General features: G+C 38.5%; 1 long non-coding RNA gene across 2 annotated transcripts; it reads right to left on the bottom strand.

Annotated features, from left to right (window-relative positions):
- Nucleotides 1–23865, bottom strand: LOC124860813. Of its 2 annotated transcripts, XR_007036446.1 has the most exons (8): nucleotides 23708–23865; nucleotides 23406–23481; nucleotides 23012–23193; nucleotides 21941–22064; nucleotides 21705–21840; nucleotides 1638–1807; nucleotides 791–979; nucleotides 1–718 (listed from the first exon to the last, which is right to left on the bottom strand). It is a non-coding gene; the product is annotated as an uncharacterized LOC124860813 (long non-coding RNA). The 2 variants fall into 2 exon arrangements; XR_007036445.1 differs by lacking the exon at nucleotides 21705–21840 and having other exon boundaries at nucleotides 1–979.
- Nucleotides 23866–24375: the final 510 nt, after the last annotated feature.

The raw sequence follows: 24375 nt of genomic DNA, 5'->3' as shown, positions 1-24375 counted from the left end.
GCTAAAAGGGCAACCAAACGGATTGCAAAATGTATGGTTTAATGTTGTTTTTCAAAACACACAATTAGGTGATGTCATTAAGGAGCTAAAAGCAAGCACAGAGCGCTAACATTAGCAGGAGGCACGAAGCCGTGCTATCAAAACAACAGCCAGTAAGTTATATCAACACCTGAACTATCAAGCTTGCTGTCATTTTGCTGTTTCTGCAGCTTACCTCTTTGCTCTTTCCACAGACAGAAGGAACTGACCCCTCAGACAGACAGAGTATTTCAGCTAATCCTCCTTTATACTGGCCGAGGTTGCTGAAACACTCCTCCTTGAAGTACTTCACGCAAACGAAGATGACTTTCCCCACTGATGTCGGCACGTTTCCATGAAGAATAAAATTTAACCAGGCACTCTGAAGAGGTTCTGGTCCTTGGGGACGGTGTAATGACTGGTGTGGGTTAACACCCGACAACAGGACGTTTAGATTTTTCCGCTGGCTCCTTCGACATCCTTCAACTTGAACTACAAGAATACTGTGAGAGAGAAAAAATGGCGGATATGCTGGATTGGTTGGCCAGAAATCCATGGCCATCTTTAGAAGTTCCACAGAAAATGTCATATTGTTTAAGGCCAACTTGACCCACATGCAGAAAAACACGATTAAACAGAGAAACGTTTAAGAAAACTTTATTTTCAGGCTTAGGTGCATGAAACAGAAGTAGCAGAGAGACTGCAAGGGAAAACAAACGCAGGTAAGAACCACTACTGAAATTCTCAAATATACTCTATAGAGAAAACTTACAATGGGTAGGGTTAAGTCTGCCAGGGAGAGAGGTTGTGATCCTGGTGAGCGGCGGGCTATGCAACACTGCCGTAGCAGGTGAGTCCTGAGAGTTATGGTGGAGGGTGGACAGGGTTTGCTTGAAGCTGTGAGGACAACGTCAGATCTGGCTGCCAGCAGAACAAAACAAGAATCCAGAGTCCTTAAAAACTGTTGGGGGGGGTTAAAAAGGTGGAAAAGGGATCTGTGTTATTGTTAATGTTTAAACAAATTTTCAATAAAACACACTTTGAAAAAAAAAAAAAGAATGGATTTTTTATTTATTTATTAATTTCCCAGGTCTGGAGAAAGAAAAGACTATGGAAACATATTTAGATTTCCACAATTTATTCCTCATCCATCCATCCATCCATCCATGGTTGCCTCGGAGATTGCTGCTACATAAAAAGGTGATTGTTGGTCCATCCATCAATAGGCAGTCTTATATGAATAACAAAAAACAAAAAAGCCTTGTTCCTGCACATTTTGACAAAAAAAATGTGAGCAGGAGCCCTGCATTACAGATGCATAGAAAAAATCGCTACTGACAAGAATCAGTCCATTTTCATCTTGACCAACCAGTTAGAAAGCCCAAAATACACTGTTTTTCAAATCAGTGAACATGCCATTGTCACATTGTCTGACTCTGGTGCGAGGAACAATAACAGGCACTGGGAAAAGTTTACAAAGTCAATACTGAGGGAGAGAGAGAATTGTAGTATGGAGTTCAGAGAATAAAGATGATTAAGCAGACCAGATGAGGATGGAAGAAGTTGTGAGCTGACTGTCAGAGGGTGAGAAGAGATCTGGTGGGAATAAGCAGACTCACATAGGTTGAGACCAGCAGGTTGACGTGTCTGGTGGCAAGCTATCGGTAATTGATCCGTGAGAGCACTTCCAGTGAAGCAGGCAAGTTCAGAGGGCAGACAGACAGGTGACCAATGGTGGATTGCGGCTTAGACTGATTTCAGAAGGAGTTTGTCAGTGAGGAGGTTGTTACTGTGGGAAGAAGAGACTAAATTAGATATTTTCAGAATCTGTGAAATAATTGAAAATGAAGCACGAAAGCTTTAAGAAGCTATGTTAAACACCTCAATTTTTCATTCAGGCTTCTGAAACAAAGAACTAGACTGGTGGCTGCTGTTTATTTTTGCTATTTGGTAGTTTGCCAGTTTCATTGGAAAGAAGCCGTCTGCCACAGGAGAAAGAGCAAACTGACTTGGACCCAACTTAAGTTGGTACCAGGAAGGCTGAACATTTTGAAACAATGTTTCTTAGTTTTACCTTGCAAGCTTTCAATCTCTGTTTATCTGCTGACATGGTGAATTTGGAAATGTTTCGAGCCTTTTAAAGATGTAAGACAAGGCAAGGATGTACTTTCTGTAGGGACTGCATATGCAAGCTGCTGTTTACAGTAAGTACTTCAAGCTGTGCTAATTGTGGTAATGGCTAATAGAAGTCAAAATGTTCGCGTCTTTGTTTTAAATGAGTAAAACCCTGTTCATAGCGCCTGCTTTCTCTCACACATACCCTGAAGTTGCTTCTGCTGCTAATATAAATAATTCATTAACAATCAGGGCAGAGAAAATAAGAGAAATATTTAGAATGCTGTTTATGCATAGAATCGGCAATTCTAATTCAATCTGTGATCAGTAAATATCCAATGCATATGTTCCCTAATACTGTTTTTGTAACGTTTCGCTTTGATTAATATGCATTGTCCTTCACAGATCACTGTCTGTAGGGGGCTGGCCTTGCTTCCTGCTTCTTGCACTAATAGTTAGAAGAGTGCATTAGAGCTGCATCCTGATACACCTTGGTGTGCATGTGCTCAGTCTCCTTGTTAGATTTAATTTGGATGCAAGATGCATAGCGATGCCAGGTGGAAACGCTGCTTCAGTCTAGCAGCCAGCAGAGAATGCACGACACTCTGAGCAGGTGTGTCATCTCTGTGTACACAGCAGTGAAGCCTCCTGTTGAGCTTGTTGCTGGTGTTTGCAATGACTCTGACAGGCTGAAATTGGTAGGTGAGCATGGGTTGCCAGCTGTGACTATTGTCCCTCGAACAGAGGAGCAGCCTGAACGTTTTTGTTTCTAGGATAACTTGAGCCACCTTAAAGAGAATGTTTGGAAAGTGGCCAAACAAGAGGAACAATTAAAGGTGCTCAAGGTATTTTTACAAACTATATTCTAAAGATCTTTCAGGCACTTGTGATTTCCTTGCTCATTAATTATGAGGTATACGTTTAGGATGTGAACAACAATTACACCATTTTCTATAGTGCACATGTATTCAGGCACTATAGAAAACATGTTACATGGCTTTAAATGTGAAGAAATGAAGGGTTTCTTTTGTGGGATCATAGTTGTGTCATGGCCTTAAGGTATGTGTATTGCAATTGATGCACTCCTATTTTTTATAGCACATGTATACTGATTTATTTATTTAGTCATATTAAGGGCTAAATTGACCATCTGGGAATGCAATTTCATTGGCCCTTGAGTATCATCAAGTGTTTACATAATAATTTAGACAATAAATGATAGCATAAGTTGCACTTTTAGTTTTGAATATACGATGGGCACACCGACTGATTTGCCGGCTGATCGATCGGCCCCGAATTCCTTAGTTTTGGGAAATTGGTGATTGGCCAATACTTACATGTGAAACTGTTCTTATCCACCAATCTTATCTACTTCTCTAACCTAGTGTGCACATTTTGATTCTTTTTAAAATGTGAAACATTAAAGACTAAAGGAACCACAATGCTCTCATTTATTCACTTATATTTTAGAGCACTGCCTCGTGCAGTTAAAACAAGCTTTTATTGTTCCACAGATATTGGTCAATGTTTTTGAATAAAATAAGATTGGAACTTTGTAGGTGTTTTGCGACCTTATTACATCTGACATTGTCAGTTCTAAAAAAACAATCGGTACTGGGCCAAATCGTAATCGGCAGGTCAGGCTTTTTAAAGATGGGGAATCGGCCAGAAAACTGCTATAGGCGCAACCCTAAAATATACACAATGTCAAGATAAGTGAAAGGCCTGCATAGTGATACTAATTTCATTATTGAGTCAATGCTGAGATATTGGAGTCACAGTTTCATTGATCCTGTAGGAGTGGTGCACATGTGTAATACCCATGATGTGTGAAAGCTGGAATGGTAATGCAGTGGAATTTCTGAACCGATATAGAAATCATCATTTGGCTTGCTTGTGTGGTGAGTAAATTATGTATGTTTCTTTTTCCAATATGTTATAAGGTGATATGGGAGTGTTATTTTTTTATGACATCACGTCTTCCCAGACCACAGAAAAAAAAGCCAGAAACATGTGGGGGGTGTGACGGGGGTAAAGGTTGCTGTTTTTGTGTTTTCACAAAAAGCTAAAGCTCTACATAAATTAAGAATCTCTACTTGTAGTGTCCAAAAACTATGCAGCAACCTGGTTTATAATCAAACCTTGGTGTATGCGACAGTCTTAAATGTCTATGAAGGCAATGTGTGACCGTGGTTTTCCTATGGCATCATCTCTTTCAGCAGCATATAAATGAAAGGCAGAGTTTTAAGTCTCCACTGGGGAGCGCAGTTGAAACGGAGCTACTGGACTCCTGGAGGATGGATTGCAACAGATGTGCCTGTTCATTATCAAGCCATTAGCTGGGGTATATGAGGAGATGGCTGCCATTCCTTTAACACCTGACTGTTAACCCAAGACGTTTCCAAGTGATTCTTCTTGTGTTGTTTCCCATGCTAAAATTCTCTTCTTGTTTTTCCTTTTTTAAAGTAACCCTTGACCTGACACCAAGTTCCTTCTATTTGTGATCTCAAGCTACAAACCATGTACTATAAACGATAACACTCTGATCTCCATTCCACAGCTGGCAACCTCAAGGCTCCTCATTACCCTCTTCCTCAGTAAAACCTGTCCGTCGTCCAACGCTGTCATCTACACCTCTGTTCCTCACTAGGCCATCATCCTCCATTTACCATCTACACCACCATGTGGACCTCTTCCCCGGATTCCTCTCATTCTCCCTGGCGTTTATTGTCTGCATCTACTAGTAGGCTTCCTCCATTTCTCCACTGTTGTTTTCCCTGCAATATTTCCTCTGCTCGCCTCTTAGCTTGATTGATTATATATTTATCTACATAAATATAGAAAACAAATATTTTGGTTGCATATTTGGTTGACTTCTTTGTTTGTGGTTTTGATCTTGTGATTGTGTGCAAAATGATTACAAACGTATGCATCTAAAGAGTCTTGGAACATATTTGTAACAGTGTAATGTGTAAAATGTTACAAACGTTATGTAACAAAATGAATATAACCTGTCAAGATAACAATTTTTCTTATCTGACAAAAAGTCCACATTTTTTTCTTTTCCTCTATGCATATGAAATATTTAATACCTGTGTGCTGTTTAAATTAGTAGTCAGCATACTAGGTCAATCCAGTTGAATGAAATAATACAATACAATACTAAAAATTGTTTAATGCACAGCAAAGACAATGACAAGAAGCTCAGTTATTTCCCACATGTGGCAACCATGTTATGTCAAGGGTCCAGACCAAATCGGCACCTGGGGCAGTGTCAGACTGGCCAGTTATGAGTAATAAATCCTTTGTGTCATTCAGAAATTGTGTGAAGGAGGTGCTGGGGCTGGCTTGTAATAACAAGCCAACCTATAATGTGTTTTACTACTGTGCATCTTTCATGGTTTTTGCACATCGTTAAACATAATACATAAGAGTAAAGGAATGAGACCCTGTGCTTTCGCTCAACAGTCTGTGTCAGGTGACTACATAAACTACAAAAATTTGCTCTTAGGAAAAACCCCTTGGCATTTGGAAAGAATAATGTGATTTGATTTTAACATTTTATACACATGCAGATCAGCAAGTGGTATGTATGGGAAGAAACTTTTTAGTTTAGGGGGTTTAGTTCCCTTCAAGACTAAATATGAAGGTGTGTTATTCAAGCTTTGATATATCTCTGCTCCTCTTATTTTGCCTAGATTAGTATTGAAGAAGCCTCCACTCAGAATGTTGGGTACTCGAAAAAAACAAAAAATAGAGTGACAAGAATATGTGAGAATGCCAATAACCATTAACCACTAACAAAATCAACATTCAACACCTGCTTTGCAGTTTACAAACTAAACTAAATGGCTACTATACAGCCTTATGAGTCAGAATTACACTTAATCATCTTGTTCATAATTTAAAATAGACTAATCAAACATAAGATGAAAAATTCTACAACGAATGTAGAATCTTTGCAACCTATTTTGTGAAAGCAAAGAAACATCATTTTGAATGCTCTCGCATTGCCTTATAAAGCCTCTAACACGGCAAGATACATAGTGTGATCACCACATAAGCTAGCCAGACACAGATCTTTTGGACATGTTAGAAAAACCTCAGTGCCTAAGCACTAGTGCTACAGAATCAACACAACTGTGACTCAAATATAAAACAATGACCCAATTATATTACATAATCTCCAATTACACTATGAAGGTAGTGCAGTCAGCTGGAGATCCTGGGTAATTGAAACTGAAAGTTACTGATTATTGGTTAATTTGGCTAATAGTTATCTGACCACTAAGGGGCACTCATAGCTCAATATCATTTCTAAATGGTCATTTGATCTTTTTGTTATATTCCGTAGGTGTTTGGTTTTGGTCTTGTCTGGTGTCTGTTTTCATAATTTCCTTGTATAATATTATGTTCTATAAAGCGTTGCAACATATTTCTTTAGGATTAGTTTCTTACTAGTTCGTTGTGTATTCTGGGTTATTCCCTTAGGTTTGTATTTCTCTTTCCCCTTTTTAAATGTTGCCTTGAGTCTTAGTTCAGTTCCTTAGGGGTTAATTAGTTCCCCTCCTTCAGTCTCCCTGTTTACCTCCTGTCTCATCTGCTCCACATTATCTCCTGGTTAAAACACCGGCATCCAATGTCATTCTCCACAACTACCTCAGTATAAACTTTTATGGTTCTCATTGTTCTTTACTGGATCCTCCAGTTACACTGCTCCCTGCAATTGCTGTCTGTTTCTTTTTACTCCTATTACTTTGCCTATATCTCAGCCTTGCTTCTTGTCCTGTTTTGTTTTGTGCTCCAGTGTAAGTTGTCTATTTTGTTATTAATAAATCTTCAATATGCATATTCCACATTCATGTCTGCACTTCGGTTCTACTTCAATCACACACAACCTAATATATTTAGTATGAAAACTGAATAAATAATTAAGAGGCAGCAAAGTCATGTAAGAGTAACATACCTGGTCATGATGCAGCGGAACACTGTTGTAGATTCCAGAAACTGATCTCAGTGCATTTAGAACATAAGCATATCAAAAAAGACTTCAAAGATGTGACAGGACTTGATGATCCAGAAGTTCCCCTTCATTTCCTCATGTTTAAACCAACATAATGCGTTTTTAAGGCAGGAAACAGTTTAACAGAAACTTTGGACAAGCATAAAAATACAAATACAATGACTACAGATTGTTTATTCTTGTTATTCCCAAGAACGTTGCTAAAATCTCATCAGGTATGGTCTCGCTTATCTCACTACACATATCATTACACTGATAGAATTTATTTAATGCACTTCTAATACTTTAGTTCAGAAGACAAAAACATTATTACACTAAAATATTTTGTCAGTGAAGAAATATATAAAAAAAAGAAAAGAAAAAAGCTAATGATCAAACTTATGTCCATGCATGTGGATTTCATATTTAGGCACATACACTGCTTCATATGAGAATTTAACTTTTGTGTACATCAGATAATTGGGATCACACAGCAAAATGCTCCTGCAGGCTGTGTATGTGTGTGAGCCTGTGTGTGAAAGAGACAAATTGGGGGGTGGTGGCATAGATCAGTGGACCAAATATATTTTCTCTTCCTTCCCTGTGTAGGCCGGACACGAGGCATATACAAGTGTCATCTCCCACTGTGCATTTGTGTGTCAGGACCCGTGCAGATGTCCGCTGTGTATTCGAGTCAGTCACAGCACACTGCCTCCCAACACGGCTGAAAATCCTCTCTCATGGACCACTGACGAAAAAAGCCCATTTGGACAGAAAGATCACAGCACCAGAGGCAGTGGAATAGCTGCTGTCTCTGCATAGTGCCCTAATAAAATAATAATGCACCAATGGCCCTTTTAGAAGTAGACAAAAACAGCTGCCTGGGCTGAAAGAAAATCTATGTACCATGTAGATTTATTGTCAAAAAAATAAATAGATAACCTTCCTCTTTTACTTCATACTAAATTATTTAATTTACAGCATTCAATTGTGACTTCTTTTTTATAGGTAATTTATGAACTGTATGCCTTGGTTTGGTGTGTGTGTATATATATATATATATATATATATATATATATATATATATATATTACTTTCAAAATAAATCGCATTAACCTACTTCCAGCACAGCAGTTTTTCCCGGTCTGAAGGAAGGACAAGACTACAGCAGTAACGTGCAGTTTGGCTGGTAGTGATGTGTCGATCGCAAACGAACCGGCTCAAAGAGCCAGCTCTTTTAAGTGAACGACGAGAGACGATTAGTTGTTAAAGCCGCGCGTGATTGGTCAAGGTGTGTGGTGGCGTGTGTGTGTCAACACTGAACAGAAGGAGGGGCCGATTTACAGACGCGCATGGCACAACACGAGCGCTGAACGGCACACAAGTTGGAGAAATTGAGAAAGAACTTAGAACGCTGAAAGATGAGAAAATGGACAGCAGAAAACGGAGTAAAATTTGGACACATTTCAAGATAATTGGCAATTCAAAAGCAGAGTGTGGACTGTATAACGTTAGCATTTCATACAGAGCAGGCTCCTCAAATAACCTGCACAGACACCTAAGAACTGCCCACCCATTAGTTCAGTTGGAGGAAAAAAGGCAAACAAGGGAACCTGCTGTTAATGAAGGTGCCAGTGTATCCACTGCAACTGTTGCTGCTGCTGTAGAGCCTACAGCATCAAACATTACACCATCACAACCAACTCAGAGCTCTATGAGACAGTTTTTACAAAAGGCTTTGACCCCAGCAAGACAGAACACAATTGATGAGAAACTGGCTAAAATGATTGCAAAGGATTGTCAGCTATTTTCTATTGTGGATGACAGAGGATTCAGAAGCTACACCCATGCTCTAAATCCAATGTATACAATTCCAAGCAGGAAAACACTCTCCCAAAAAGTTATTCCAAGCCTCTTTGACAGAGAACGTGCTGCCCTCCAAGAAAGGGTAAAAAAAAGCCATAGCTGTTAGTCTAACAACTGACTGCTGGACATCCTGAACCACCACATCCTATATGTCAGTTACATCACTTTGTTGAAAACTACAAAATGGTGTCCTGTCTGCTGGATTGTTTTGAGTTCAGTGACAGACACACATCTGACAATTTAGCAGAGGAACTGCTCAAAGTGGCAAAAGAGTGGGGTGTGGAAAACAAAGTGGTTTGCTGTATTACTGACAATGCAGCTCACATAACAAAAGCAGTCAAAACCCTCAAATGGACCCACCACTCATGTCTGGCACACACAATTAATCTGTTTGTAAGAGATGCTCTGAAGGTGATGAAGCCCACTCTGGACAAAGGGAAGGGGATAGTAGAATTATTCCACAGGAGCACAACAGCCACAGCAAAGCTAAAATTTACCCAACAACAGATGGGCATGACTGAGCTTAAGCTCAAACAAGACTGTATTACTAGGTGGAACTCAACCTTTCACATGCTGAAACGGATTCTGGAATCCAAGGATGCAATCATCTCAACTCTTGCTATTATCAATGCACCTGTTGATCCTCTGAGCCCAGAGGAATGGGAGATAATGCAAAAAGCATGCACTGTTCTGGAGCCATTCGAGCAAGTCACGGTGGAGATCAGTGCAGACAGGTGCAAATGTTATCACCTTATTATTGTTATTATTCAATTCTTATCTTTTTTTTTGTTGTTAATAATGAAATGATAAAATAAATGTAATACTTATTATAATGATATATACTGCAAAATAAAATAGAGCATATTTTATAACACTTACGTTTTACTCTTTCAGCTATGTTACAGCCTCTAAGATCCTGTGTAAGGGCATGCAGAGAGTGACAGCTGAGCACCAGACCAGAGTAACCACAGGGAAAGTGAAAGAGCTAGTAGATGCTCTCTGTGCATCCATGGACAGAAAGTTCCACAGAATGGAATATAACACTGTTCTGTCAGAAACCACAATTCTTGATCCAAGATTCAAAAAGCTGGCCTTTAATGACAACAGAGCAGTTGATGAAGCTCTTAAGAGAATAACTGCAACAGGAGCAAGGTTCAGCCAGTTAACTCCACCGCCAGGGGGCCATGAGGGAGAAGAGGCAGCAGAGCACGAACAAGAGGAGCCACAAGCATCTGCTGTTTGGAGGTTTTTTGAAAAGCGAGCAACTGGAGACACAACAAGAAGGAATCCCTCATCAGATGCAATAATGGAAGTGAGATCCTATCTTGAGGAGCCCCTTTTCCAGAGGACTGCAGATCCACTGAGCTGGTGGGCTACCAAGAGTTCAATCTACCCATGTCTTACACACATGATGGCACGGAGACTGTGCGTTGTTGCAACATCTGTCCCCTCAGAGAGAATCTTCTCTAAAACAGGGCAGATAATTACTGATGGAAGAAAACGGATCAGCCCCTCAAAGCTCAGGCAGTTGGTTTTTCTGAATGCCAATCTTTACTAAAGATTGCTAATGACTAAATATGTATAGCTACTGGATGCAACTTTTTTCTTTTTGTTTTGCATATTTCAATTTATATTTTGTTCACTATATTCTGTTCATTGTAAATAGTTCAAAGTCAGTCAGTCATTTTCTACCGCTTATTCCATAGTGGGTCGCTGATAGTTCAAAGTGTTTGGCTAACTTTTGAATAAAAGGAGTTTTGACTTTGTTTTGTTTTGTATTTGGTTAGGTCAATGATAGATAATTTTATTTTTTGTCTGATTGAGATGTTTTTTTTTATATTTAACATTTTATTGTATATTTATTTTATACTTTTTGTCATACTCTGCTTCAGTTTATTTTTAATTTACTAATAAAGCCACATAGATAAAAAAAAAAAAACATTTCATTGAAAGCATGCTTTTTATATTAGTACTTCATTTTACACACTATTTGATATTATTTTTGGTCATGAATTCATGTAATAAACAAAACATCTGAGGAGCCACTTGGGAGCCGAAAGAGCCGGCACATTTTAGTGAGCAGAGCCAAAAGAACCCGCTCTCAAAAAAGAGCCGGAATGACCATCACTAATAAGCTGGCCCCCGAACGAGCCGCCCCACCCCCACAGCTACGGAGGTTAGCTGCAAGTTAACCCTTTGTTCACTGTGGATGCTTTCTTCAACTTCGTCGCCCGGACAACCTTTCCACAGCACGGTTCGCGTAAGAGGTAGTGTTGGGTAGAGAGAAGTAGTTTAGAGTGAAATAATCTAAACATTTTTCGTTTTATAATGTTTGGTTTTGTTTGTGTTGAAAACTCAGCCATTTTAGTGCTAGCAGATTATCTGCTCAGCACATGTGCTCAGTTTATGTATTCTGTGTTTGTGGTTTTTTTTTTAAGTTAAGACAAACCTTATTTAAAGGGCGATTTTAAACACAAAAGATTGGCCATAATACGCCATCCACGCTTGTGCGTTTTAACCCTTTTATTAGTGGCATTTTAAAGGTATGTGTTTGATTCTGATGATAGGCTATAAGCTTCTTTTGTTAGCTTCAGCCGCTAACAGCTAAGAACACATGCTTGCCTACTAAAGATCATTTACCCAAAAAGGTTGTTAGTTTTCAATTTAGAAATAATATTTCCTTAAATGTTATTTTACTAAACTTGATAACTAAGTAAACACAATTAAGCACCATTTCTCCAGAAAGTTTTGGTTCTTATTCAAAATAATATTTCCTTAAATATTATTTTACTATTTCCTTAATAATATTTCTTAAATATTATTTTACTAAATAAAGGCAGCTAATTAAACACCATTGAGAATTGGTCATCCAGAAGGTTGGTTTTATTCAGCAAATCATTCTTTACAATATTATTTTATTAAAATAATGTTTTATCTGACCTTGCATTGTGAATGGTTGTCTAAAGGTATACCAATTTTTGCTTAATTTAGTTTAAGACTAACTTAACTTAATTTCCAGTTTCTTCAAGATAATCCTTGTTTCTCAAACATAAATAGCACTGCATGGTTATGTTGCATCACTCTTTTGGTCATGGTTTTCAACTATCTTTGATTCATTTGTTTATAACGTACATAGCCCATTGGTCTTCCTTATTCTTTCATTTTGGTTGGTAGTTTAGTTGGATTGTTTTAGCATAGTAAAGAGTTTATTGATTGAAATATGTTTGACTTTGAGTTGACTTATTTTTGTCAATAAATTCTTGTGTTTTAATAAATTGTGTGAATTCATTCTGTGTGTACAGTGTTGTTGTTCAATAATGCCAGAGCTTGGCTCATCCCTTTTCAATTTTGTCCTAATTTTTGTCCTAACACCATCTTATTGGGCTGGTGTTCACAGGACAACCCTTAACAGACCGAAATATTATTTAACAAAATCTTAAAGTCAGTCAGTCAATCATTTTCTACCGCTTATTCCATAGTGGGTCGTGGGGGAGCTGGTGCCTATCTCCAGCAGTCTATGGGCGAGAGGCAGGGTTCACCCTGGACAAGTCGCCAGTCCATCGCAGGGCAACACACAAACAACCATGCACACACTCATTCACACACCTAAGGGCAATTTAGAGAGATCAATTACCTAACAGTCATGTTTTTGATAGCGTGGGAGGAACTCAGGACCTTCTTGCTGCAAAGCAACAGTGCTACCAACTGCACCAAATGGTGAATCAAAATAAATTAAGGGTAGGGCTTCTGTCTTTATTTAACCATAGGTTGACACTGCTGGCTTTACTTGAAGTAAAATGAAGTAAAAATATGTGGGTATACTCATTTTACCTATTTTTAATCTGTAACATAGCACTCCAATGAAAGCACATAGTTGAACACCTCTACAGCTGCTGCCTCCACTGTCAGGACAGATGTCCCCCACCAGATAACAATCTTTTCAAGGAACATAACAAAACCCCTAAAATAGCAGCACATATAGAAGAAATCTCCTCCAGGGTGTCCCCTAATGCACAGCCCATAAGACCAAAAAGGTTCAGTGCCAACATATCTGTTCAGAGTCACATTAGACTCAGGGTTCATGCCCAAAGCACTTACATAAGAGGTCCAAAAGTGGTTGATCTGGACCCATATAAGCCATACAAGACCCCACATAAGTTTTATACAGACCCAAATAGAATATTAGTTTGTTAGTTTGTCTGTTTTTATTTGCTATATTCTTGCAGTTCAGCTTTTCTAGCCTTTAGAAAAGTTATGACTGATTTACCGCTGAAGTCAGCAGACTGATTGGGACTCTGTTTCTGTTGAGAGATGCCAGTCTGCAAAGAGCTAGAAATGTTGGTGCAATGGGGTCTTTTAGCAGAACAATGCTACAGGTCACAACACCTTTCAAACAAAGAACTTCAACCAAGAGAATAATGCCCCTCTTTTGGACCTTCCTGGAGGTTTCCCAGATCTACATCATATTAAAAAGGTTTGAGGGTGGATGGTGAAGGAGCCTTAAAAATAAGATGGCATTTCCTGACCACAGATTCTCTTCAAGAAAGGCATCTTTACCTCATGGAGACTAGTTCCCAACAGCCTTTTGAAAAGATCAACAAGAGCTGTCAGGCTATTTACTGTTGAGACCTTGTTTTATTTCTGGTTTGGAATTTTTTTAACTGATGGTCTTCAATTGTCAACCAGCTGATGAACAGCCTATTTGAGTTTAAATGTTGTTTTAATAATGTTAGGGTTTTTATGACTTTTCTTTTTGTTTATCACTTGTGTCTGCTCTAAGTGCTTTCTTCCCCCACATGTCATAGACAAAGAGATAAGAGAGAAGGGTGAGTTATGCTATTATCAGCCACATCTAGGGACTGGCACCAATCCTCACTCCTTTCTCTTTAAATCAAGACACATGAACCCTAACCTTTCTGACCCCACACACACACACATATACACCCCACCCTGAATGATGTTTGAACTGTGTGTGACCAAGCATGTATAAATAAAGAGAAAGGGGGCTAATACTTCGTAGTCTGTAGTGCACAGCTACCCTTGCAAGTAAAACTGACTCGGTGTCTTTCCTTACCTCTGAGTTGATTAAATAATACCTATCAAATAAATAACCAGCTCTATTTTTGTCTATCGGTCCTCTTTCCTTTAGTCCCCGTTTTAAAGCAACAAAAGATGTCAAGTCAAGTTTATTTATATAGTGGTTTTCAGCAACAAGACACTCAAAGCGCTGTACACGAGGAATGCCTGTGACTTTTAACTCTTCAAGCTCAAGATATTTATATATGTTTAGTCAGTTACAAGACTGATTGACCTCTCTTCGTCGGTTTGTATGGTATTTGCTCTCTTATACTTTTGTCCAACATTTCAATATCAGACACAAATAATCTAAAATATACAAAAAGCAGTTTTCAAATTATGTTTTCATGTATTAGAGGAAAAAAAATACTATCCAAACCAACTTGGCCCTATGAGAAAATGTTATTGCCCTGGACAACTTTCTGTAATTGATTGAACCACAATTGCTGCTCTTTACTAGAATATCCTCAAGGTGAATGTCCATCCATCAGTTTTTGGCCTTTTAGCTAATGCACACTTAAGTGATGAAGCAGGACAATGATCTGAAGCACACCAGCAAGTCCACCTCTGAATTAATTTAAAAAACAAAATGAAGGTTTTGGAGTAGCCTAAAGTCCAGATTAAAATCCAATTAAGATGCTGTGGTGTGACATTAAACAGGCACAAAAACCTTAAATGTGACTGAATTAAAACAATTCTGCAGAGAAGGGTGGGGCAAAAATCCTCCCTAACAATGTGAAAGGAATTTTTTCTAATACTATTTAAACATGGGATGTCAATAGCTGCTGCCAAATGTGGCTCCACAAGTTCCTAGGTTTTGGCAATAAGTAGGTTTTTACATCAGGCCAGGCTGATTTTGATGGCTTTGTTTATTTACTCATGTTATCTTTGTCTGACATAAATGTATTTTAATGACCTGAAACATCTGAGTGAGATAAAAGAGAAAATAAATATGAAACCTGTAAGGAAGCAAATCATTTTTCACTGTGCCTTAAAGTTGTAGTAATACATTTACATCCACTTTTCAATGGCATTAATTTATTAATAATTTATTTAAACCATTCTTTATCCATGGTGGCATGATTATTTAATATAAAACTGCTGTGAATCTGAAAAACTACCCTCAATTTGGTGTAGGTTTTCTCTGACCAACACAGGGTCCAAACTAAATATACAAGTTCACCTATGTGCAAACATTCATCAAATTCACCCTTTAACTTTTTGTTGGTCATCATTATTAACGACAACCTATGGTCTCCTTCGGTCAACATTTAAAAGGACTTGTTTGATAGCACACACTGGATATACCAATACTCAGAACAACAGAATAGTCTGAGCAATTTGGTGAGGATCTAAGAGGAACTTACATCCTCACAAACTCAGATAATTGCTTCTAAGTGACTGCTAATTTAGCGATAATCATTTCAACAATTGCCTGGAAGTACAAGTTACTCCGATGTGTCAACACTTAGCCAAGGTTTGAAAGAAGACACAAACTTTGTGCCTCAAATAAAATTTAATTGGTTTGGCTGTTCAGTAACAACCCCCAGAACCTCCAAGGCTTAAGCTTTTCCATGAAAGGAAAATCTGCTGGAACACCAGTATTATAGAATAAGAGGTTGCCAAGAAAATATATATAGATAGAATTAACGAAGAAAGTTCAAGATCTCTCAATAGGATCTTAGTTATAAATGAAGAACAGTATGAACCCTGAACATGAGACTGTCCTACAACAACAGAGTGTCTTCAGTCAGAGGCTTCTTCAGATGTGCTGTAAGACAGAGCGCTGCTGGAGATCCTTCCTGCCCACAGCAATCAGCATCTACAATGGCGCTTTTAAGAAACCTATATAATGAGCTACAACAACATTTAATTTCCATTTGGGATTAATAAAGTATTTTTGAATTTGAATTGAAATGAATAATGCTTCTCACAAAGGACAGATGTCGCATTCCATACACACATTTGTGCAGACACAGTCCTGACTTTGCCATCGCATCCCCTGCCAGGGCAAGGCCAATTAAGCTGGCACTGTCTTTTGGCCTTAACTACACCCTCGTTCTTCCACCCAAACACAGTTAGTGTCTCTCTCCTCTGATTCTCTGACTGACAGGGACAGATGGACATGTGTGAGACTGATAAAATAAGCTGCATTCCCTCCCTCCCTCCTTTAAAAAAGCTCAATGAAGATTGATTGGACCACTTAAATAAACCCTCCCACACAAGCAAATGTTCCTAGATTAATAGCCATTCTCTCAAGAACTCATCAGAAAAATTAGTTTCCTAGAAGTCTTCAGAACACTGCAGACTTCAGGCTAAATGACCAGAGCATTATTTAACATCCTGATTGAATTGATGGCCATGTTTTTTCAGGGTTCTAAGGTTTATGGATAGAGAATCAATAAAAGAAAAATTATGTTTTTGCTCGTATTACACTAAAGACAGCGCATATAAAGCTGCAGTAGAGCAGGTGTGATGACATGCACTTTTTAGACAAAATCTAGAAATTATATCTGTTTTTAATAGATTATATTAGGTAAATATGAATAATTTAAATGAAAGATTTAAGTTATGTTTGTGAAAAAGCTATTATTTGGCTTTTATTCTGCTGACATTCTTGGTGTGCAGTATTTGTAGTTTTCTAATTAGCAACCACTACTAATTTTTAGATTTCATCGGTCCATGCATGTTTTTCCGCTTATCTAAGATTGGACAATTGCTCAAGATGTAACATGTATTTAACATAAATAGGGCATAATCTTCAAAAGATTTGCGTGTACAAAACCGCACAAACCTCTTTGCATCAGCAAAGCTGATCTACAAATGAGGTCGTAATCGGAATATATGTGCAATATCAGCAGAACTGAGGGCACAAACTTTTTACTGTCTGCCTTCATGAAAATGCAAAACATATGATAATAACCCAAACGCACAAATTCATGGGAGGAGGATATGCAAATGTCATCCCTTACCACCCGCATTGCGATTTTCAAAGCCTGAAACGGTTTGCGGGTGCACTGGGACGCAAGTGTCACTGTTACTTTGGCCAGAAGGAGATATAGATAGAATGACAGATGACAGGGAGAGTATTGGCACATGCACAGAATTTTGGGCGGTCAAAAAAATTTTTTTATAAAATAGAGGAGAATAGGTGATTCTATGTAGGATTATCTAAGCTCTGATTTGGAGCCAATCACGAACAAAAGCCATAATATTTTTCCTATGGTAAAACTCCTTGCAACACTTCATTCAACATCATTCCAGCATAACATCGCTGTTAGTGATTATCAGCTGAACGCGCACAAACCTGATCATGGCAAAATGTGCACATAACTGATCAAGCATGCACAGCCTGTAATTGCACACCATGCAAAATACCCACTGTGCTTTGATGCTGATAATGTAATAAATAGGAAAGAACTAAAGACATAATAAAGAAGATTAAATTCTTCATTTGCAAACTGGATGCTAAAATCTCTTCTTAGCAGGTGAAAAATGACCATTTTAAGGCAGCTTTTCCATGTGGTGACAAAGAGTGTATGCTTTAACCTTGTCACCAAACACATTGCATTATTGACAGTGACGTTTTGTCATTGCAGGGCAATAGGAGCTGGATCAGTTTGATTATGTTGTTTAAATGTGAACATGTGCCAGGGGAGGCTTTTGTTTATGGAGTTGAAAATGATTTAGTGTCACCAAAAAACTATTTACAATGAAACAAGTTGTATTTTGTTAAAATATTGGCAAAACAAACGATTTCAGTAAAATCATTGGAGTTCGAGTTAACTTTTTTGCGGGACAGTTATGTGACGCTATGTTTTAAAATTAGCAAAGCTATAATGTAGAGAATGCCAACTCCTACAACAATCTATTTTTATGTTGCTAATATTATGGTCAGGCTTAAATATGGCTGTTTATGATAAACTCTGAAAAAAACAACAGAATCTGCTCCGAAAAGAATTAAACAATCAAGGGAGAAAAATTAATCAACAGACATATATGTCTTTTATATTGTTAATATTGATCGGCCAATTTGTTGCGAATTACATCATGCAAGATAAGATAAATAATCTCGTCAGGGCAGATGACAAACCTGCTGTGAGTAGCACAATAAAAGTTAACTAACTGTAACCATCCAGAAAAGCAAGGGCCGAATGGAACAGAAGGAAAAAATTAGCAACTGGGTCATTTATAACGATGCAGCGCAACAATCCCTGCATATTTCTAGCAACACAACAGAAGATCTGTTTGCTTTTCCTCTTGTTCCAGCCAGTAGCACATCCAATTTCCTCATTTAAATACGGCAGTCTGCACCTGTTATCCATTGCAATCGATAACAGGTGCAAATCTTTGAAACAGGTCCAATCTTTGAAAATCGCACGCAACGTGCCCACTTATTGCACGTGCAATTTATTTATAGTACAAGCAAATTAGCACCTGCTATTTGGGATCTTTAAGATCAGGTGAGGTGAAGATCAGGATCTTAGTGTGCAAAATACATGGTGTTTCAATACATTTTTAAGGGGGGGAGTTTGCATTTTTAAGGACATATTCTATGAATTTATAAGTAACAGTTCCCTTGCCTGTATTAGAAGGAAGTGATTCTGTGGTGAGTTTGTGGAAAAAATTATATTCTCAGATTGGTGGTATGCTTACAGCAGCCTACGAGGGGACCCATTTTAGCTGATTTTAGCAAGTCAAAACAACTGAAACTGAAAGTATTTATACATGTATCTGTGGGAGAGGACACTATATTAGCAGATTGTGCTTTCACAAGAGACCATTGTTCAGTTCTTATTACTGTTTTCCCACATGGTATTAAGTGAAGTTACATTGTTTGATCCTGCCGACTGGTCATCTGACTATGTGATAGCGTTCCAACACTTTAAGGATCTCTTTATTTTCTACAAACTGTCTATAATATGTCATCTGGGATCTGTCATCCACAAGTAATGGAACTATAACACATAATAACCTCAAATTTCCACATCATAACCTCATTACGCTTAAAGATCTCAAGAACTATTTCTTTAATAATGAAAATGCCCTTCAAATTTGCAAAAGCATTTTAAACCTGCTCTTCAGCAGCAACCATGTCTTTATGACATCATAAAAACGAATCAGTAAACCCCGTTTATGGAACCAATATGTGATGCATAAATATATGTTTTGCCCTTTAGTTGCTTTTATCAGTTCAGTCATGGCTCATTTATTTGGGCCTTTTGGACAACAATTAATGCCATAACATTTTTAATATATTGAAAATTTTTTTAAAAGCATGCAAATTAATTACAATTATCTAAGGCCATATAATACATATTCTTCCTTTACATAAGTATTTAGATGCAGCGTTGGCTGAACTGGGTATATAAGGATATGTCTCAGTCAGGCTTGCACATCTGGACAGTGCAATCTTTTCCCATTCTTCCTCACAAAACAGCTCAATTTCTGTCAGATTGCTTGTGGATTGGCCTGAGAAGCACTTTTCAAGTCCAGCCAAAATTCTCAGTAGGATTAAGATCTGGCTTCTGAGTCTTGCCCTTTGATTTTTTTTCTCATCAGAGCAAATAACTCTCTTCCTGGAGTCTCTGAAATGTCTTTGGCTGAATTCCAGGTGAGATGAAGTACAAGCATTTTTTTTCTTTAGGTACTGTCTCATACAGCTTTGGCTGGTGAGGAACCCGGACAAAGTTGTTGCAGACATAGCTTCTGAGGCGCTAAAGCTTCTAACTCCTTCAGAGGGCTTGTAGGTAGCTTGCTTGATCACACTGCAATGACGACCAGCGATTTAAACCTGTGCCGTATTCCTTCTTTTTCTTAACAAGGATGTAAGTAGACTCCATGTGATGTCCAGTTTGGTGGAAATCTAATTGTATCCTTCCTCTGACGTTTACTTTCCAGTGACCTTTTCTTTTAGTTGCCCAGAGAGTTCTTTTGTTTCTACGTTGTAATTGCAGTAGGAATACTGTTGAACCAGAAACTGGACCTCCAAGACACATCTGGCTTTATACCACAATCACTTGCCACATATAAATTGCTCTCACTTAATTTTCATTTCACTAACTGTGACTTTGTTGGCATAAAATTACTGGACCTTTATTGAATTAGGTGAGTCAATTTAATTAATTGGAATTTGTTTCTTAAAGATACCTTCTATTCTTTAATTCTTGAGAAAAACTCGTTTCACATGATTAGTGTTATAGGCATTGTACAACTACTTCTATTAAAAGTCTTACCAATGAAAAGAGAACAGCAAGAAATGGACTAATATGCCACTTTAAGGTAGAATGTCACAGATAAACTTCATAAGCTGTTTACCTTATTTTCCAACTGTCTTTCAGCTCTTTTAAATCTCCATAATGAGCCTTTAAGGCTCTTAACTGGACGTTGCACTAAGAGGACCTCCTTGGTCCTCTGTTTTCCTCAAGAAGTTCCTCCAGCTGTTTGGTTCAAGCCCACACATAGTTGCTAATACTATATGTCAAAGTGTTGGGCAAGCAGAGCACCACTTCATCGAAACTGATTCAGAATTAGAGCTTAAGTTAACCTGTTGAAGCCACAAATCTTGCTTCATAAGAATTCCCCTGGGCCCACTTTACTGAACCAAGGATATTTGCATACAGTCAGAAATCATAAACAGCACTGATTGGAGTAACAGTTTTGCAGGTAAGATCTCAAAGCTGCTCTATACTCTAAAGATCAGATCAATTTAGTAATCATTAGGCCGCCACTACAAATTAATACTACTTCACAGCAGACCTGTTAAAAATCAGGAAGTGTCTAACAGCAGTACAAACAGCTTGTTTGATTTTAGTCAGAGAAGCATTCATACATCTCATTTGGCTCAACTTTTAAGACCAAACTCCTACTCATGCGATTAAAGGGATAAAAGGCTGGAATCGAAAAACAACACAAGACATAAAGACAGATGTTGAAAGAGAAACAGAACTTCCATGATATCAGCTGGAGATCTAATTTGCTGCTGTGGTAAGGACAGATGCCATCCTGCCTCTGGTTGCATTCTCTTGATGCAAAAGCAGCCAGTGGCCAGATCAAATGGAAATCTTTCCTGACTCAGTGTCCCCATAAGCCCCAATCAAGTCGCTGAATTGCAAACAGGACCAGAACAACAGAGCAAATCAATGCCACCAGGCCCTTGTGTGCTTGTGTTTACTGCTCTGAGCGCTCTCACCATTTGCTTGTCATCAAGAAGGCTGTGAATTTCAGATTAACAGACCAAGAGACAGAGAGAACGAGGCTGTCTCCATTGAAGTCTGCCATCAAGTGAAAGGCTGCACTTTGATTGTCAGCTGAGGTCTGACAAACATAAAGGGAAAAAAGGCTAGAGAAAGTAGAAGGAGCTTTATATAACCATTTTTACACTAATAAATATCAACTGGACCCTATATAATAAATGAAAGAGTTCTGTCATTTATTGTGACTAATATTAGGGCTTGAATATAAAACAAATTATATTGAGTTCCATTTGTGCACAGATAACCCAACCTGTCTCACTTGCTACTGTTTTGCCAACAAAGATTTATGAGTAATACTTAATTTATTGTTATTTTATTTATACATAATAAAATTAAATAATGTTTCTCTTGTCTGTAGGATGTTGACCTACCTGAACATCCTTCATATGCAAAAGACCAAACAGCACAAGGCACAGCTTCCAACATCGAAGCAACAAGGGCACACACACAGGAAATTAGCCCAACTTCCCCGTCAGCAATGTGTGTCAACAAGCCTGCGTCCAGTCTCTATGGAAACCAACAGCCGCAAGGGTGATGAGTGATGTTAGTCTCCATTACTTCTGGTACTGCTTTGGGTTTCAACTCAGATATGCACCTGATCACTTACCTAATGTGGCCTCGTTTCTCGTCTAGCAAGGGCAGCGCCTGTGAGTGGGCAGCAAAGCCTCGGTGACCCGTCCCCCCCTTGTCTTGTGTCATGATCTATGTTTGGATGGGTGGGGAGGCAGAGACTGGAGAGAGCATAAATAGTGCAGCATACAGTTGAGTCAGGAAGAATGATATTCACATGAATGAGCTAATCAGAGATACAAAGAAACAACCAAACATGGGGGAATAACAGTGATGTAAGAAGCATGAAAGAACAGGCCATAAGAATAAACTAAGAAACTAATTTAAAAAAGCATAAATATGACACAACCTGAAATAGCAACTAGCAAAATGAATTCAGAGAAACATATTGAATAAGAAGAAAACTACAAACCAAAACCAAAATCTGTAGATGATAACACATAACTCTCATGTAGGAAGAGTGGCCGCTGTGGACGCGTTATATCTATAGACTCCACTGCATCTTAAAATTATCATGTATACACAACGTATCATTAGATGTTTTGAGTTTTAATGTTTGTGACTGAAGGATAAAGTGTCCCTCAATGGTTTGAGAAAATTCTTACTCCTACTCAAAATAAATATAAAACTCTCTTGGATAAACAACACGTTCCCCAAGCTCATAAAAAGTTGGCTTTGTAGAGCTACATGGTTCTCAAAGGACAGTGATACTACAAACATGATCTTTATTGTGATGCACTGCTGTAGATTAAAGTACCCAACAGTATGAGCTTAAACATCTACAGCAGTAAAATGCACCATACACATTATTGCAGCAGTCTTATTAATATACCCATGAGATATAATGGTTTCACAATGACAGGGAACATTTTTCAATGCAATGCGTATTTGTATTTCATGCTCAATACTTACATTCTTGTTTTTTTGTTTTTTTTTATTATTTTACAGTGTGGTATAAGTACTTTTACTTAGGTAAATTAGCTAAATAGTTCTGCCACTGATTACAGCCAACTCATGAAAATCAAAACTCCATATCTCAGAAGATTAGGATAAACAAAACAGAAATATGGAACGGAGAAGAGCTTTTAATCTCTGTCTGGTTCAGTACCTTATACTTCTATCTGTTGACAAACGTCATGGCGACACTGGTGTCCTTTTCCAGCAGGACTTGGCATCTACCCACGGTGCCAAAATGAGTAGTAATTGGTGTTGCGAAGATGGTTCAGCTTCATTAGCCAGGGCACTCTGTAAAAAGGCAACCACCCGCCTGGCAGCGTTTTGTAACTGTGTCTGTTATATGGACATAAACAAATAAGAAAGACATGCAAGACAGCTGGCGTTAGCTTACGTCATGTTTACAACTACATGCTGCCAGCAGACAGCGGCAGCAATGTAAGGTAAGTTACTAGAATATTTTTAATTGAAACTGAGCTAAGGTAATGATAAACTGTGTTACACCTAATGTGCACAGATAATTATGCAGTGTAGGACATGTAACTTACCTCCTGATGGTGTTTCATGAAGCTATTCTGGCTTTCCCACTATCACTGCTTGTGCTGCGTTCCAATAACCTTGGAACTGGGAAGTCGGAGTTTGTGTCATGTCCAAGTTGTAGTGTTCCAGTTTCCTGCTTGTTTCCTGCTTGTTTTTGTTTGTATTACTAGCAACTGTAACAACTGCAGTCTTACAACAATAACAATGACAACACTGTTCTACGTGGCATCTGAACAGCGTTGAAACATCTCGTCTTATAAACACACAAGTAGTACAAAAATTCTGACTTCCGATTATAATTGGAACGCACCATTGTTCTTCCTCTTCTGATGGCCAATCACAGGACAGGGACCTTCCACAATCATGTGTAGCAATATGATACCAACTGGTTCCCCTACCCACTGCCAAAAAGCCACTTCTCCTCGTGTGGGAGCGAGCAGGATTTTTCTCCTCACGCATGAGGAGAGACATCCGCCATCCCCACCTGCTCTGCTGCAATCAGCCCTTAATGGCTCACACCTGTTTACCGCTCTATTTTGTTATGATTCTGGCATGTCTGCTCTACCCTGTCTCACTGGCTGCAATCAGCAGATTAGATGCACCTGGTGGCTGCTGCAGTGTAGTGCAATCTGTGGAATGCCAAGCACCTGTGTCTTCCCTGATATATACTGACTCTGACAAGCAGACGGTGCCAGATTTTTGAAAGCCATTGTGTGAGTAGATATCCAGCATTCCTTCCTGTCTGATCATTGTTCTTGACCTTGCCTTTTGGATTTATGCTTCTGCCTGCTCCCTGTCTTACCTGTGCTGTGGAGATCACCGCCTGCCGCCCACTGAGGTTTCCCCTCTGGGTTTCAAGTTCCACTCAAGACAAAAGCAGGTTAGTGGCTTTTCTGATCCCTGCAAAAGCTGGAGAGACTACAAGTCACTAATCCCTCTTTCTGCCTCAGTGATTCCTGGAAGTTGTGAGGATTGTTA

The sequence above is a fragment of the Girardinichthys multiradiatus genome, chromosome 23 (genome assembly GCF_021462225.1).
Source record: "Girardinichthys multiradiatus isolate DD_20200921_A chromosome 23, DD_fGirMul_XY1, whole genome shotgun sequence".
Classification (NCBI taxonomy): domain Eukaryota; kingdom Metazoa; phylum Chordata; class Actinopteri; order Cyprinodontiformes; family Goodeidae; genus Girardinichthys; species Girardinichthys multiradiatus.
The sequence above is the reverse complement of the archived record's forward strand: the minus strand, read 5'-3'. Positions and strand labels throughout refer to the sequence as shown.